Source organism: Microcebus murinus, chromosome 16 (genome assembly GCF_040939455.1).
Source record: "Microcebus murinus isolate Inina chromosome 16, M.murinus_Inina_mat1.0, whole genome shotgun sequence".
Taxonomy (NCBI): domain Eukaryota; kingdom Metazoa; phylum Chordata; class Mammalia; order Primates; family Cheirogaleidae; genus Microcebus; species Microcebus murinus.
The window spans coordinates 20709440-20726219 of NC_134119.1; the positions used below are offsets into that span (position 1 = coordinate 20709440).

Consider the following 16780-nt stretch of genomic DNA (forward strand, 5'->3'; position numbering starts at 1 on the left):
AATAAAAGTAAGTTATTCTCTTACCTGAGCAATAGTTACACAACACCCAGTAATGATCAATTACTTGGGAAAGGTAGAACCACCAGGTCTGTCAACATTTTTTTTTTTTTAAATTGGAACACGCAAGCCAGAGTGACCTGCTCCCAGGGGTGCACAGATAAGGCAGGCTGGGGGTTACTGTGCAATTACAGAGGCACCAGCTGTCCCTCTTCACTTCTATTTCCCTAATGAAACAGCAGGATGGAATGCAAATGAAAAGGAGTAATTACAGAAATGGGTAACCTTAAACACACGTCCATCTTTTTTAATTTTTTGGAAAGAAACCACTGACAAATGTAGGTACTCTATTAGTGATAATTTACCTGAAACACAGCGTACTGTAAAGAAACCCTGGATGAGAACCTCTGATACAGATGATCATTTGGGGTTTCTAAGTTATGCTTCCTTAGACTGAAGTCCAAGAGAGCCTTACAAAAATACCCTAGAGAAATCATTTTGAGTGTAACCAAATACCTAAAAAATATGAAAGTGATAAAGCATTTCCAGAGGCTGAAGAGTACCTCCCATTTGCCTTGCACTTTATAGAAACACCTGCCTTGGGGAAGCAACAGAGTAAATCTTTAGGGCAAGAAGTAAAAGGCCTCGTATTGAGAAAACTGAGAGGATTCTGCAGAAAGGTTAATGTGAGGCTTGTTCATTTTGTATCATAAAGCCACTCTGCACGCTAAAAGTCTGCTCAAAACACCTCTGGTTGGTAAACCCTCAGACTACTCTTCCCCCAGCAACTTTCACATGTATCCAATATTCCTGCCAGAGTTTCTCTTTGTATTTTTAATTCCTTATTTTTATGGCTATTGAAGAATATATTCAAATAATAGGTTAGGAGCATCTTGGGCAAGCTGGTCTTTCTGGCAACACTGTGGGCTCTTTGAGGGCAGGATTTTGTGTTTATTGGCTTTTATAAAGCAGGCATTGAGCACAAGGCCTGGTATACAGTACGTTTACCTGTTAAGTGAAAGAATGAACCAGCAAAATACTGATTGATGGGTTGAGTGTCATGACCAGATGACAACGTATCTTTTGATTATGGACAGAGACCACATATCTATCTCACTGGGCACCTTGCTTTGAAGGCTGTTGGAGATGCAATCGTGGCCCCTGTTGTCCACGTTCTAATCCCGGAACTTGTGAATGTTACCTTATTTGGGGAAAGGGGTCTTTTGCAGACATTTAAATTAGAGGTTTTGAGATGAAGAGATTATCCCAGATTACCTGCATGAGCCCTAAATCCAATCTTAAATGCTCTTATAAATGGCACAAAGAGGAGAAGACAGAGATATAGAGGAAAAGGTGACATAAAGATAAAGCAGAGAGATGTGGCCACATTACAAGGAAGCCAGCACTTACCAGAAGCTAAAAGAGGCAAAGGATGATTTTTCCTTTAGAGCCCCCAGAAGTACAGCTCAGCTGACACCTTGACTGCAGACTTCTGGCTTCCAGAACTACTAGAGAATAGATTTCTATTGTTTGAAACCACCTGGTTTGTATTTTGTTATGATAAGCCCTAGGGAACTAATACAGAAGCCTACTAAAAACATTGCAGCAGATCAAAAATAATCTTATGGAACAACATGAGTGGGTATCTGGAGGACATATTTCAGACAAACGTTAGCATTTGTTAGTTAACGTTTCTGAAGTTACCTGTTACGCTGAAAATTGCTTTGAGAAAACACTACTAATTTGTATTTGCTCAAGAATTATATCCTAGCTCATCCCAAAAAGGATCATAGGAGTTGACAAATCCGAACCCAACAATTCCCTTACACCTGCTTAAAAACTGACTTTTCATGCTTTGCTAAACCAAAGTGGAAATCATGCTTTTTCTCAACTATAATTTTATCACCTGAACAGACATCTAGTTTGGTGACTAGACTTTTACCAGGTAGAAAACTGGGGAAGAGCCCTCGAGTCTGTGGGAAGTGAGTGGACAACGCAGAGATGTAAAAGTGCCCAGGTGAAATTCGGTACTAGCTTTGAGGGAAGATGAGACCCGAAATGCAGGATGGAACAGGAAGACCAACTGCCACGCCAGCAAGGAGCAGGAGACAGACTGCAGGGAGCTGAGCATGGAGGCTGGGCTCTAGCAATGCTGGCAGCCAGGCATTTACCCCAAGACCCCACATCTGCATTCCTTTCTCAGGAAGATACTAAGGGTGTGCCCCACCAAAGAATAAACTCAGAAAGTGGAAAGTGTAACGTAAAACAAACAAACAAACAAAAAAACAACAAGAGGATCTAACACAGAAGAGAGGTGGAGCTGAGTGGAAGATGACATTGGTGCCCGAAGCCTTGTACACTGCCCGTCCAGACAGCAGCAGAATGACATCTCCAGGAAGAGACAAGGAGATGTGCCGACACATCACGTGATGGGTTTTATAGCAGGGAAATACCCTTTAGAAGAACTTTATAGTTCATTTTGGTCATTGTGGAGGAAAATAGTGATAGAAACAAGGAAAACTATACTCCCTCCAAAAAAAGAGGTAGCGCTAAATTCTAGTCTAAACAAACCACTGTAACAGTAAGAAAATATATTCATAGTATAGTTTGGCTAAGCAGTGAAAATACTTATATAATTATATAACAAACTTTAAATACAGACTTAAGTAAACATTGTGACACAATTATGGAAGATAGAAAGAAGATTAGTTTCTATGGGGGTAGATGGGAAGCAAGAGTGTCAAATTCCCATCTACAAAAGTCAACAGATAATGTCACAGTTGGCAAAGCAGGAAATTACAAGATAAATGGCTAAAAAGAGGTGTCTTCTGAGATATAGGATTTGGGGATAGGAAGAAGTGGAGGCAGGAGTCTGATACTTTTCCTTAAAAATCCTTGTATGTAGTACTGTCATTTGATATTTTAAATAGTATATACATAAACGTGATTTTAAAATGTGAATTATAAAGAAACCACATTTGAAGAAGAAAAAGGGAGGCTGGAACAGACTGTAAAGATTTGATTTTTATTTTTAAATAATGTTCTAAGAAGTTTTCTCTTTATCATACAGGATACACACACACACACACACACACACACACACACGGATGACCCAGAATCCAAAAGGGAGGCTGGGTGCAGAGGGGAGAAATTGAAGTCAATGACACTAGTTAAGTACATGCTCTGGAGCCCTAGCAGCAGGAGATGACAGCCTGAACCAAGACAATGACAGCAGAAATGACAAGGAGAAATGTCCAAGAAACAAGCAAGTGTGACAGGGGGCAGGAGATCAGACTTCTGGATGTGCTGAGAGCTTCAGATGTGGGTAAGCACGAATCATTATCCCCATTTCTGAGCTCTGTAGACTGAGGCTCTGAAAAGAGCGAATGGTGAGTAACTGGCAGAACCCCAGCCCTCCTCCTCAACATTGTGCTGTCTTCTTCACACACATCACTTGGCTCACACTTTTGCAGTTCCACTGCCATCTTGCGCCCCCACAGGTCTAATAAAAACTTAAAAGCAACTCATAAAAATATTAATTATTTTAAACATCAAAGACATTTTTGTGCATACAGCAAACCGAATTTCCAATTAGACCTCTTCCCTATGACTATTTTCTCATCACCACTGAGTGGGCCCCTGGGAGCCCTGTGTGTTTCTGACTTCATCCCAGGCCTGATCATAGCGGATGGAACAATCCTTTCATGTTTCTCAGCAACGTGGAACTAGGGCAGGGCGGGTGGGTGGTCAGGAGCATCTCCCTGTATGGCCACACCTGTCACACATAAACTGGGGCATTGCGGGGCTGCAATAGAACCTGGGAAGAGCCATGCTGATTCTCAAAGAGGAGCAGAGGACAGGAGCACTGCAGAGTGTCTTCCCACCCTAGAGTTCTGCGACCTGTCCCTGCAGCTGTACAATAAATTCCAAATGGACACAGCCAGTCCACTTTACCAGCCCCATGAGGCCTGCAGCCTTCTTCCCTCACACAGCTCTGACCTGCTGCTGTCACTGGGCCTTTCTGCTGTCACTGGGCCTTCCTGCTTTCTCCACACCTCCTAACCCACAGTCTTCAAGGCCATGGGCCTGATGGGCCCAGTCCCCACATCAGATCGGCCAGCCCAGCCCTCCCAGACAAGAACAAAAACAAACCAAACCACCAGGCATTGCTGTCTCCTCCTACCCATTCATTTAAAAAAAAAAAAAAATGATACTTCTGGCCGGGCGCAGTGGCTCAAGCCACTATAATCCTAGCACTCTGGGAGGCCGAGGTGGGGTGGATTGCTCGAGGTCAGGAGTTCAAAACCAGCCTGAGCAAGAGCGAGACCCCCGTCTCTACTATAAATAGAAAGAAATTAATTGGCCAACTAATATATATAGAAAAAATTAGCCGGGCATGGTGGCACATGCCTGTAGTCCCAGCTACTCGGGAGGCTGAAGCAGTAGGATTGCTTGAGTCCAGGAGTTTGAGGTTGCTGTGAGCTAGGCTGACGCCATGGCACTCACTCTAGCCTGGGCAGCAAAGTGAGACTCTGTCCCAAAAAAATAAAAAAATAAAAAAAATGATACTTCTGTTTCACATCCTTTAAAAAATGTATTTAATAGATTCAAGTAAGAATTTGGTTGTAGCTAAACGATAATGTGACTTCTTGTTTATATAAACGAGAGGTATCTCTTAAAAAGATTTCTTAATCTGCTCGTGATTTTAAAGCTTAACATGAGCTTCTCACATAATACATCCTCCAGCAGACAGCTCCAATGTATCACCTCCTGCAATAAATTATTCATCCATTCATTAAATCAGCTTGCTGCCAGGCCCCGGGGAAGGCGATGTGAATACGCAGTCCTGCTCCCTGTCTCTCATGGTGCTTACTATCTCATTTTAAAAAGTTATTAGAGTTTAATGCAACATTTTAAAAGGTAAAGAATCTATTACTTTATTCTTCTTATAATTAATCTCTCTCCATAAAAGGATACACCTATAGATATGGAGAAATAAATTCAAAAGCATTTGACTATGTTCACATACAGAGGTCAGTTGAAAGAGGGGAAAGATTTAGGCAATCTAACAATTACGAAAATCAGTTAAATGTGATTTGAATGAGTTCAACTCCCATTTCCCCTTTGTGAACTAGCTTACATGTACCTTTATCACTAGAAACAAATTTAATATAAACTTCCACTAGGAGGAGAAAGTTACGAGCCATTTCTACCTCTCAGTGGCTATCACAGTATCTTGTGGCAGAGTGTCCCTTCCACATGGAACAGAGCTTGAGATCATCTGGCCAGGGAGGCAGTCACTGCCACCTGCTCCGTATATTTGTACCCACTGGCCCATCCTGTGCCAACAGGGTTGACGTGGAGGAAAGACTTGACCCGTTTGCACTTGGGGTGCAGACACACACAGGCAGGTCTAGCAAACGCAGAGAAGGAGAGAGGCAAGGAGACACTGCAGTGTGACCTGGGTTCAGTGACAGCTTAGGGCAGTACGGAAGGGTGTTGTTGTGCACCCAGTGAGGTGGCGGTGACGTGCTGTCCTACCAAACTCTGTATTCACAGAATGGCCAAGCCACCCTGTGGTGGGACCCCCTTCCCCACCAAGGGGCCACGCCATGGGGCATGATCCCTTTCTGGATCTGTGGGTGGGCTCCAGTGGCATAGTGGGTTAAGAACAAGGATGATGCTCTGTGGGGAAGGAGACCAGCTGTAGCCACCTGGGCTGATATGTGAGCACGTGAGATGACTCCCCTCTCCAGGACCCCTCAGATCTGGGTGAGGGAAGGGCTTTTAATGGGAGTGAGGCATGTGGGCGAGAATACAACAGGTTGGCAAAATCCAAGTTTTAGTTTCATGTGCTGTCACCAGCACCCGCAGGCCCAGGAGGCCAAGGGCCATGCATGGCCCTCACTCTGTTCCCTGTTGGCCTGCTTGTGGGGAAGAAAAGGGAACACTGGCTCCCACCAACACAGCACCTCTACTCTATGGGTTTGTATACTCTGTTTCCTCATTTCACTTTAAGACTACATAGCTTTTAAAAGGGGGAGGAGTAGGTCGGGTACGGTGGCTCATGCCTGTAATTCTAGCACTCTGGGAGGCTGAGGCAGGAGGATTGCTTGAGCTCAGGAGTTTGAGACCAGCCTGAGCAAGAAAGAGTCTCTGTTAAACACACAAAAGTCAGCTAGGCAATGTGCTGCATGCCTGTAGTTCCAACTACTCAAGAAGCTGAGTCAGGAGGATCCCTTGAGTCCAGGAGTTTGAGGCTGCAGTGAGCTACAAGGAAACCACGGCACTCTACCCAGGGCGACAGAGAAAGACTCTGTTTCAAGAAAAAATAGTGGAGGAGAAGAAGTTTGAGAACCATTGATTTATGTCACCGAGATTGTTAGGAGGGCTTTAATAAGTGTTTGCAAGAAAAAGTTAAGATCTCAAGAAAAAGGCAACACTAAGAGAGAACTAATAATTCTACCACATTAACTGCAGTACAACCTACATTTTCTATTGACAGAAGATCAAAACAGACATTTTCCAGTTTTGCCTTACTAATGATTATCTCTAATGCTCACATGTCACACATTTAATCAAGCCCGTTTAGCATCTCTGCACTGTTGAGCCCATGTCTCCCCTGCCTCCAGCTGCCACTCAGCCCATCTTGGTGATTCCTGTCACCTGCCACCGTTGCTTCTTCCTCTTCCATGTCTGCGGTTAATGGAAGTTCTAACTAGTTCCTTTACTGTGCAAGGACTAGATCTGCTCAAAGAAGGAAGCTGTCTCTTCTTGATAACAGAGAGAGGTGGCACAGCAGGGTGGGTTCTGTTTCACTTCAGTACTATATTCGCTCAAAAATCTTAACCTCAGTCCGCTCTGGAAAATCTGAAAGTGTTGGTCCAGATCATGACTAAGACCACTTCCAGATTTTTTTGTTCTAAGGAAGTGGTCAGACTTAAAGATAGTGTCCTAACACACACATTCAGTATATTTTTATTTCAACATATTACGTAAAACAGTTTTTGAGAATCTTGACATGCTCTCATAATAGATTTCCTTGTTAACTAAGGCAAGGTTATAACAATAAGATAAAAAAAAAAAAAAACCTTTGCAATCTGTCTTTATAAGTATCACTGAAATACACATATACTTAAAAAAACTTATTGGATATAAATAGTTTTAGAGATATAAATACCATTTATAAGCACAGTCATTATGATGTGTTTTTTAAAAGCAGGTAAGGGGGGGTTAAATTATTAAATACAAGTTCCATTATAGGCTAAGGTAATAATTCTTTTACAATTGTGACACATGGATTATTCTACATAAGACTGTTTTTCAGATAATTAATAATTGAAGCTACTCCTTTAAGCACTTCATGTTCATAAGGAACACCAGGCACTGTGCCTAGCACAAAGGAGCTGTTTGATAAATATCTCTTGAAGGAAGAGGGAAGGGTGGGAGAGAAGAAGAGAGGCCAGTCACTGAGGAGTGTCCTAATAAAGTGACACTTCTGTGTGATCCTGACTCACACATGACTTTCTAAAATAAAATCAAATGACGTATAATTCAGGTCTTTACTAATTATGGATTGATTTTTATAATGATTTGCCCATCTGTCCCCTTAGCTAATAAGTGGCACTTATTAGTCATAGTATGCCCATCTCTAACACTCCCTCTGCTCCTAAATTTTAAAATTTTCAGATTATCTGTTGTGCCATAGAAAGCCAAATAGCTAAGTGCTTTAGAGTCATGTAAAAAAGAGAAGCAGACTTTGGGTAGATACCCAGTAGTGGGATTGCTGGACTGAATGGCACACCTACTTTTAGTACTCTGAGAAATCTCTACATCCTTTCCCATAGAGGTTGTACAGACTTACATTTCCACCAACAGTGTCCCCTCTTCACCCTCAGGTGACAGGTACACTAAAAGCCCAGACTTCACCATTATATAATTCATCTATGTAACCAAAAACCACTTGCACTCCTAAATTTATTGAAATCAAAAAAATTTAAAAAAAGGGAAAAAGAAAAAAGAGAAGCAGTTCCTGCATGAAGACAGATGTGGGAGGAAGGAGCTTGGGCCTTGGTGGCCATATATAGGGACGCAGCATTACTTCCAGCCTTTTCCTGGTGACCTCTTGGTTCCCAGCACTCTAGTCCTGGTGAATAAGATTGCCATTCAGAGTACATAAGCTGCTCCTGACTCAGCATTTTAATTGATTTTTATTCATTTTCAGTAGCCTTGAGCAGGAAAAGACTAACTCGAGGATATTAGAGAAGGCACTTTATTAGTCTAGGCATCAGGTTCTTCAACTCTGTGTAAAGGAACTCTTGACAGAAACACTCACGCTAAACTAGAAAGCAGGGAAGGGGTGACGAGAGCTCCTAAGAGAGCAAAAGGAAGCCTCTGGAAGGCCAGCGATCATGGAGAACCACCAGCCTAGAATAAATGCAGCTAAGAAAGAGGAGTCCAGGCGGGATGACTCATACAACAAAAGGAAAGATGATGGGGGAAAAAAAGAATAGGAAGATTACCTGTGTGCTAGGTCCAACCGTGTAGAGAACTGGGTTGGCAGCACTTTAACCAGCTGCTGGAGAGTGAGGGGCAGATCAGCGAGACTCCTCTGCTAAAGAGAGCAGGCAAATGAAAACAAAAAAGGGGTGGGAAGTAACTCAAAGAGAAAGGAAATGTAATCAGAGTACACTGCTTGGCTCAGCAGTAAAAACTGTCGTAATAATGTACAATATTGTCATAATAATGAAAACACAAAGGATTTATACAGAAATGTGTGTCAAAATAAATATATTGAGCCTTAATACTCAAGAAAATGCCAAATAAGCATGCTATTTATAAATATGGAGGTTATAAACCAGAAGAAACAGCTAAAAGAGTTTAGAGTGAACACTTCTGGGGAGTGGGAATAGAGGATGGACAGGGAATTACTGTTTTCTTTCAAAGGCTATAATGTGATTCCAAGATTAAAGAGAGATTTAAGAAGAAAAGAAAACATGTTCATACAGATGATGTTGGGACAGCTGTGAGTAACCACACCCAAACAATGAAGTCGGGCCCATTTTTTTTTTTTTTTATTTTGGCATATTATGTGGGTACAGATTTTAAGGTTTCAATAAATGCCCATTTCCCCCCCTCCCACCATACACAAAAATTAACCCAAATGGGTCTTGGACCTAAATGTTAAGAACAAAATCTATAAAACTCTTGGAAGAAAATATAAACGTAAACTTTCAAGATCTTAGTTAGGCAATGATTTCTTAGATATGATACCAAAAATACAAGTGGCAAAAAGAAGAAATAGATAAACTGGACTTACCAAATTAAAAATATTTGTGCTTCAAAAGCACACCATCAAAGTGAAGAGATAACCCACAGAATGGAGAAAATGCTTTCAAACCATGGATCTGATCAGAGTATACATGAACACTTACAATTCAACAATAAAAAGACAAATAACCAAATTTATAAGTGGGCACAAGATTTCAGGACACATTTCTCTAGATAATAAACAAATGGTCAATAAGCACATGAAAAAATGCTCAATATCATTAGCCATCGAAATATGCAAATTAAAACCATAATTGAGACACATCTTTACACCACTATGATGGCTGTAAACTAGCAGACAGACAATAATAAGTAACTGGCAGGATGTGGAGAAACTGAAACCATCACACACTGCTGCTGGGAAAGTAAAATGGTACAGCCACTTTGAAAACCATCTGGTAGTTCCTCAAAAAGTTAAATACAGAGTCACCATATGACTTGGCAATTCCACTCCTAGGTATATACCCAAAAGAAATGAAAACATGTAAGTGTACACAAAAACTTTCACACTTATATTCCTAGCAGCATTAGTAATAACAGTACAAAAGTGGACACAGTCCAAATGTCTATCAACCAATGAATGGCTAAACAAAAGGTAGCATATCCATATAATGGAATATTAATCACAGAAAGAAATGAAGTACTGACGAGTGCTACATGGTTGGACCCTGAAAACATTTTGCTAAGAAGCCAGTCACAAAATATCACATATTGTATAGCTCCATTTATATGATATGCCCCAAATAGGAAAATTTATAAAGACAGAAAATAAATTCATGGTTGCCTTGGGCTAGGATGGGAAGTGATGGGGAGAGAAATGGGAATAGACTGTTAATAGGCATGGGGTTCTTTCTGAGGTGATGAAATAGTCTAAAATTGGATTATGGTGATGGCTATATAACTCTGAATATACTAAAAATTACTGAATTATGTACTTTACAAGGGTGAATCTTATCACATACATGGGTAAGTGAATTATATCTCAATAAAACTGTTTTTAAAGGTCTATAAGGCAGTGGTTATTACACAGATATAAACATCTGTCAAAACTCGTCCAACTGTACACTTAAATGGGTACATTTTATTGCATGTAAATTGTACCTCAATGAAACAAATTTTTTAAAAATTTCTCTAGTGCAATAATTTTACAGTTATTTTATATAAATGTTACTTTCAGAACACCAGGCAGGAAAGAATCTGTGTTCGGCAGACATCCTCTGCCTTCATTAGAAAAAAGACTCTAGCATTGGTTGGAGAATGGCCATCTGGAGTGGCAAGACTCAATTTACAGCAGGAAAGCAACAATGTCAGTTTAATTAACATTTTCCTGAAGCCAGTAAGTCTATCTTTCTAGCAGAACAATTTTTCTAACTAGAATTCTTATTTTTTAAAGTATTATATATTCTCAGTTTATTTTGTGGGAGAAATACAATTTCAGCTTAAAAACATAAAATTCTCCTTCTGCAAGGACCCTGCGTATAGCAAATCCCTTATTTGGCAAAGGCTCCAACTGATCAAGGCCTAGAGAAGTTAGAAGACTCGCTCTGGCACTCACTGATGGTAAACGGACAAGGCTGGTGAACAAAAAAGCCCAAGTCGCTTCTCAGCACCTCCAGGAAGGGCAGCCCCATCGTCAGCACATGCTAAGGGCTTCCTACATACCCCAAATGCTCTTCTCACTTATTCTTCATGTCAACACCATGCAGCAGGGGCTAATATCTCCTGTTCCAATTTACTGATGAGAAACGTAGGTACTGAGATGTTATAAAAAGCAGCTACAGTCAAGGAGGTAGTAGTCCAACTTGTGACTCTGGGACTCTACTACCCCATAAGATATGCCCCTCTCCCTAAAGAGAACACGTCACATTTTCATTTAATAAATGTTGACAGTTTTCATTTCTAATATGCAGGAAGATACTTACTGATACATCGCTTCTGTTAAAACATCCTGTTAATCCCCCTTTTCATAAAGTTCTGGCCTATGTCTCTCTCCTTTGTCATGAATCTGGTCCCGCCTCTGAATCTCCCCTTATCAAGCCAGAAGGTGAGGCATGACAGTACTCCTTTGGCAATGCTACAAAAACACAAGTATGGCACCAACCATGGGATGGCAGATACTACAGAAGTGGTCTTTTCTGGGTGGTAGACATGGAAACAAAGAACCAGTAAGGGATTTGATGGCGTGGACTCAAGAGAAAATATTGGTTTAAAACAATTTCACGAATTCTTATGAATGCTATCTCAAATGCAAAGGCTTGACAATTTAAAATGACCGGAGTGGACATATGTACTTCCTCCCATGCTCATCCAGACACGTTAGTCTAGCAGGTTTTATGTTGCAGGCTGACCTAAAAGATAATCTTGAACTCAAAATAAATCTATTAAATATTGTATAGATTGAAGGGAAAGAAAAGAAGGCCTCTCTGAGAAGCAATACCATATTTGGTCTTAGGAATCCACCGGGATGTAAAACACAGACAAAATTATGGGCCACTTTAGAACAAAGCTGTAACTGCCCAGACATTTTTCATTCTGTGAAAGGGAAAGAGGAATAAAAGCCAATGGAGACAACCTAAGCCACTCTAAGAGATTTGCTTTGCTGATGCCAGCAAATTCCTTCTAAGAAGACAAGGCAGTGAACTTATTACTTGATGTTTCTATCACAGCTGTCTTCAATAGGGTGAGCTTTTGAGTTGCTCCACGTTAGACCCATCTTGATGAAGAATAAAGCAATGAATCTGATTTGTTATAAAAACATCCCAGAATGCACATGTGCAAACACACATACACATCTTAAAAGGCAGAATGCTCATTCCTGAATGCTGTCAACACTTGGGAATTTTTTTTTTTTTAATATGAAATGCTTCACCAATTTGTGTGTCATCCTTGAGCAGGAGCCATATGATTTTCCCTGTATCATTCCAATTTTAGTATATATGCTGCTAAAGCAAGAGCGGGAATTTGTTTTCTGTAACAGCCCCCAGAGTCAGTTGATAAGCCTCACAGGAAAATAAATCTCATTAGAGTCATACTCTCAGCTTTGCTCAGTAACATTAACCTATTTTATCTACTATCACCAATAACCTGCTATTTTTTCTAAACTGAAAACTAAACTTCCCCTGAAAGAATAAAAATTTGCAAACATTTACATTCTGTGCATGTGTATTGCACCTACACATGCCAAAAAATGGGCCATGTAGATACTAAGGTGAAGATAAAAATAGCCCCAAGAAGCAAGTCAGAGAGGTGTTCTCAGGTGACTACATAGTAAAATCAGGTGTAAAGACTATTTTCTTAAATTATCAGCTTTATGAAAGAAGTAAACTGAGGCTGGGCACAGTGGCTCATGCCTGTAATTCCAGCACTTTGGGAGGCAGAGGCAGGAAGATGGCTTGAGGCTAGGAGTTTGAGGCCAACCTGGGCAACACAGCAAGACTCTATCTCTACAGAAAATAATAATAAAAAAAATTAGCCATGCATAGTGGCACATGCCTATAGCCCCAGCTACTCAGACAGAACCATCACTTGAGCCCAAAAGTTTGAGGCTACAGTAACCTATGATCACACCACTGCACTCCAGCCCAGGTGACAAAGAGAGACCCTGTCTCAAAAAAAAAAAAAAAAAAAAAAAAGAACTAGCTAATATTCTGACACTAAACATACAAATAGACCTAAAATAATAATATATGCAAATATATTAAACTTTCAACTAAACAAAGTTTTTAAATTTTAAAAAAGCCATCATTCAAGTACCGTATTCAGGCTAGTGAACTGATGAGCTATGCTTATGACATGTACTTTATACAGAAGACATCATTTCCTTCCAAATACTTGTGCATATATTAAGGACTTAGGAAACTGATATTTCTCATCATAACTGTGTATTTTGACTGGATTTCATTTGGAGTAAGGAGCCAATGCTATTTTAAATAAGCCAAAACAAAGTAAAATTGGTAATTACATTACTGGACTTTGTACTTGTTTTAATTTCTTTCTGAGCTTTGGAAAGCAACTGCATCATTTCAAAGGCACACCTGTTTCACCAGAGAATAATTTCTCAAAAATTGCTTCAACTTAAAAATAAATGTGAATCTAATTTCGTACAAAACACATCCACCTTTGATTTTTGTCCCTCAATAGTGTCCTATTTTCTAAAATACTTCAAAAAGAGCCAAATTCGAACAGCCCACATTCCTAATCAAAGAACAGGTCTTGAAGCCAGGGAGACCTGTGTTTTGACACTTGTTTTGCTGTCAGCCTTACTCAAAATCACTGACCCTGACACACAACAGATGCAATGGATTGGCGGGACATTGCTCAACCTGCAAAGTATTAAACTGCAACGACATGCACACTGCACTAAGTGAATACTCACCCTATTTCTGTTATCTCTTTCTACGTAAAAACTACTTTCAGAATATACTACTTGTTCCTAGGCTTAAATACCTCCAACTCTCAAAGTTGCCTCAAATAATTTCTCTCAACTTGACGCAAGTTAACTTGACAGTGAACAAATACATTTTTTTTAAACCACATTAAGGCTCTCGTGTGGCCTATTAAAAGTGTTTGGGATTATTAGTACAGTTATTAAATGTTTAATGCATTATACAGAGGGGGATCTTTCTGTGCTATGAGAACTTTAACTTTAGTATACTCTGATCAGAATGCTCAACTAACTGTTTGCAGATTTTTGTAACTTGGTGCCCTAACACCACTTAAAATGTGGAATACAAGAGGAAAGAATTTAGCCAAGGGCTTAACAGAACAGAGAAAGAAGTTGGGGCAAGAGTCAGCAAACAGGAAACATCTTCTCATTTGTCCTGATGCCAGACAGTTGTCCTGGGGCAACTTTCAAAATCTGGGAAAGCACATCAACTAGAATATACCTTGAAGGACACATGCTAGAAAGTTGGGGCCAGGAGACAAACCCACTGGCTCCCCACCTCCCCTGTCCCGGGTGGAGTTATGTAACCAAACCTACAGGGCACCCTTCTTTGCACTTTTCTCGGAGTAGTTTGCAAAAGCGCCAAATGACTGTCCTCACTATAGTTAGGGTCACTGCTTTGGAAACTGTACAAAAAAATACCACCCAGAAATAATAAGAGCTGATGGGAATTATTTTTAAAGATTTCCTTTTGGCACAGGTTTATCTAAAGAAGGCAACTCCCTTTGAAAATTATATACAACGTGGTGTTCTCTTTAAATCACTAAGCTGAGAGTATGGGGGTCTAAAGTATAAGAGTCCAGAGACTAATGTGGGCCACTCTCTCGCCACTGTCCTTGCCAGAAGCCACAGGTGTCCTGGGGAAATGTACATTTTAAGTGCCAGGCAGCTGGGAACACTGACTTCTTTGCTCTGCTACAGAGCCAATGACCAGTGAGAAGCACAGCCAGAACTGTCCTGACCTTCTCGTCCTTCCGCCCAGCCAGACAAAGCCCTGGGCATGCCAGAGGCAGCTCTAATGCAAAAGGTGGCCCCCAAGCCCTCCTCAAAAACCTATATCCCCTAAATCCAAGGATGTCCTTGCCTACCTGGCATCTTCTGGCCTCAAGTCTGTCCAGTGTCTTAAGGCTTCTCTCAGCCAGCACCCCTAGGATTTTGTAATTCCTTTACTACCATGGAAAGGGCCCAGCTAACACTCCCCGACCTCGGTGACATTTATGCCTAAGATGGATAAGGTAGGAAGTGATGTCTGCCACCTCATCCCAACCTTCTCCCGTGCTTGCCTTTGACTGATTAAATTTAATTATTTCATTATTTAATTAAATTTAATTATTTCATGCTTGTTCAGCTTAGGTTTTGGGGTAAGACAGTCCAGGTCTAAATCCAAATCAAACGACTATACCTCTGTGACCCTAGGCAAAGTTCCTAAGCTTCTGTCCTTTAGTTTCCTTATCAGTAAAATAGAAATAATAATCATACTTAACTCATGAGATTAGTGGATATTTCCTGAGACAGACCATATAAAACCCTTGGTATGGGGCCCAGCATACAGGTACTACTCCAAAAAAGTGAGCTAGGGATATTCCTCTGGCAGGTCTCTGTTTTTCCCTCCCTGAGTTTTCTTCTACTGCCAGGCCTTCTTTTTGGACTAGAACAGAATAGGAAACTACGGAACAGTCACCTAAAGCAGAAAAGTCCTGACACAAATTATTTTGTAACACAGAATGATTGACTGTAGTTGGGATAGAAACCACAGTTTCTATTTCATCTTAGTCTCATATCAAGAACCTTAAAGTGGCCCCAAGTGGTGGCTCACACCTATAGTCCTAGCACTCTGGGAGGCTGAGGGGGGTGGATCGTTCAAGGTCAGGAGTTCGAAACCAGCTCTGAGCAAGAGTGAGACCCCATCTCTACTAAAAATAGAAATAATTGGTCAACTAAATATATATATATATATATAAAAAAATCAGCCGGGCATGGTGGTGCATGCCTGTAGTCCCAGCTACTTGAGAGACTGAGGCAGAAGAACTGCTGGAGCCCAGGAGTTCGAGGTTGCTGTGACCTAGGCTGATGCCACGGCACTCGAGCCTGGGCAATAGAGTGAGACTCTGACTTAAAAAAAAAAAAAGAAAAGAAAAAAAGAACCTTAAAGTGACATAATACTAGGGTGACAACACATTAATTCATTGACCAAGACACTTCTGAAACTAAAAAGGGGTGCTACCGATAATTATGCCAAAACATCAAGGACTATCCTTAGCACCCACTTGTAATTCTGTCATTATCAAGTACAAACTATGATCCAAGGTCAAAACCCAGCTGTTGTCTGTTTTTATAAATAAAATTTTACTAGAACACAACTATGATCATTTGTTTACATACTGTCTGTATTTGCTTTCGCACAATGGCAGAGTTAAGTTCATGCAATAGAAATTTTGTGGTCCACAAAACCTAAGATTTGTTGTCTGTCTCTTTACAGAAAAATTTTGCCAAACCCTGTTCTAGACTCAAGTCACTCAGCCTTCCAATCCCATAATCTCACATTTGTGTGCTATTCTCTGACAAGAAAAAAAACCCAGCAAATTACTTCTCTTATGATAAGCATGGGTTTTTACTATGTGGCAATTCCATATTTAAAATGAAACTAAAATCTATCAAAACACAGCTTCCTCATGGGCACCAAATTTCCAGAGGATTCTGTCAAACTAGAAAGAATCCAAAGAAGTAGGAATGACTGAGTGTGATATCTGAGAACATTACAAACAGAACGACCAAAGGAACTCAACTGATACAGAAGGAGAGAAGATTTGGTGTTGGTAAAGGCAGGACTGTGACAGGAAGGGCTGTCACATGCAGAGTGTGTCAGCAGAACGTGGTGACTCAGGGCTCTGTTCTCAATCTGACCACCTAACCGTGGGTTTTTTACCTTCTTCAAGCCTCGTCTGCAAAACTGGCGTGGGAACAGGACTTTCCACACAGGGAGGTAGCGAGCATTTAGTAAGGTGGCCA

At 40.7% G+C, this 16780-nt stretch overlaps 1 protein-coding gene and 1 non-coding gene across 2 annotated transcripts in view; both read right to left on the reverse strand.

Moving 5' to 3' along the window:
* Window positions 1–16780, reverse strand: part of SLX4IP (SLX4 interacting protein) — a 186357-nt gene that overhangs the window by 99808 nt on the left and 69769 nt on the right.
* LOC142861456 (U6 spliceosomal RNA) lies at window positions 12177–12278 on the reverse strand. The gene has a single exon (XR_012912685.1). It is a non-coding gene; the product is annotated as a U6 spliceosomal RNA (small nuclear RNA).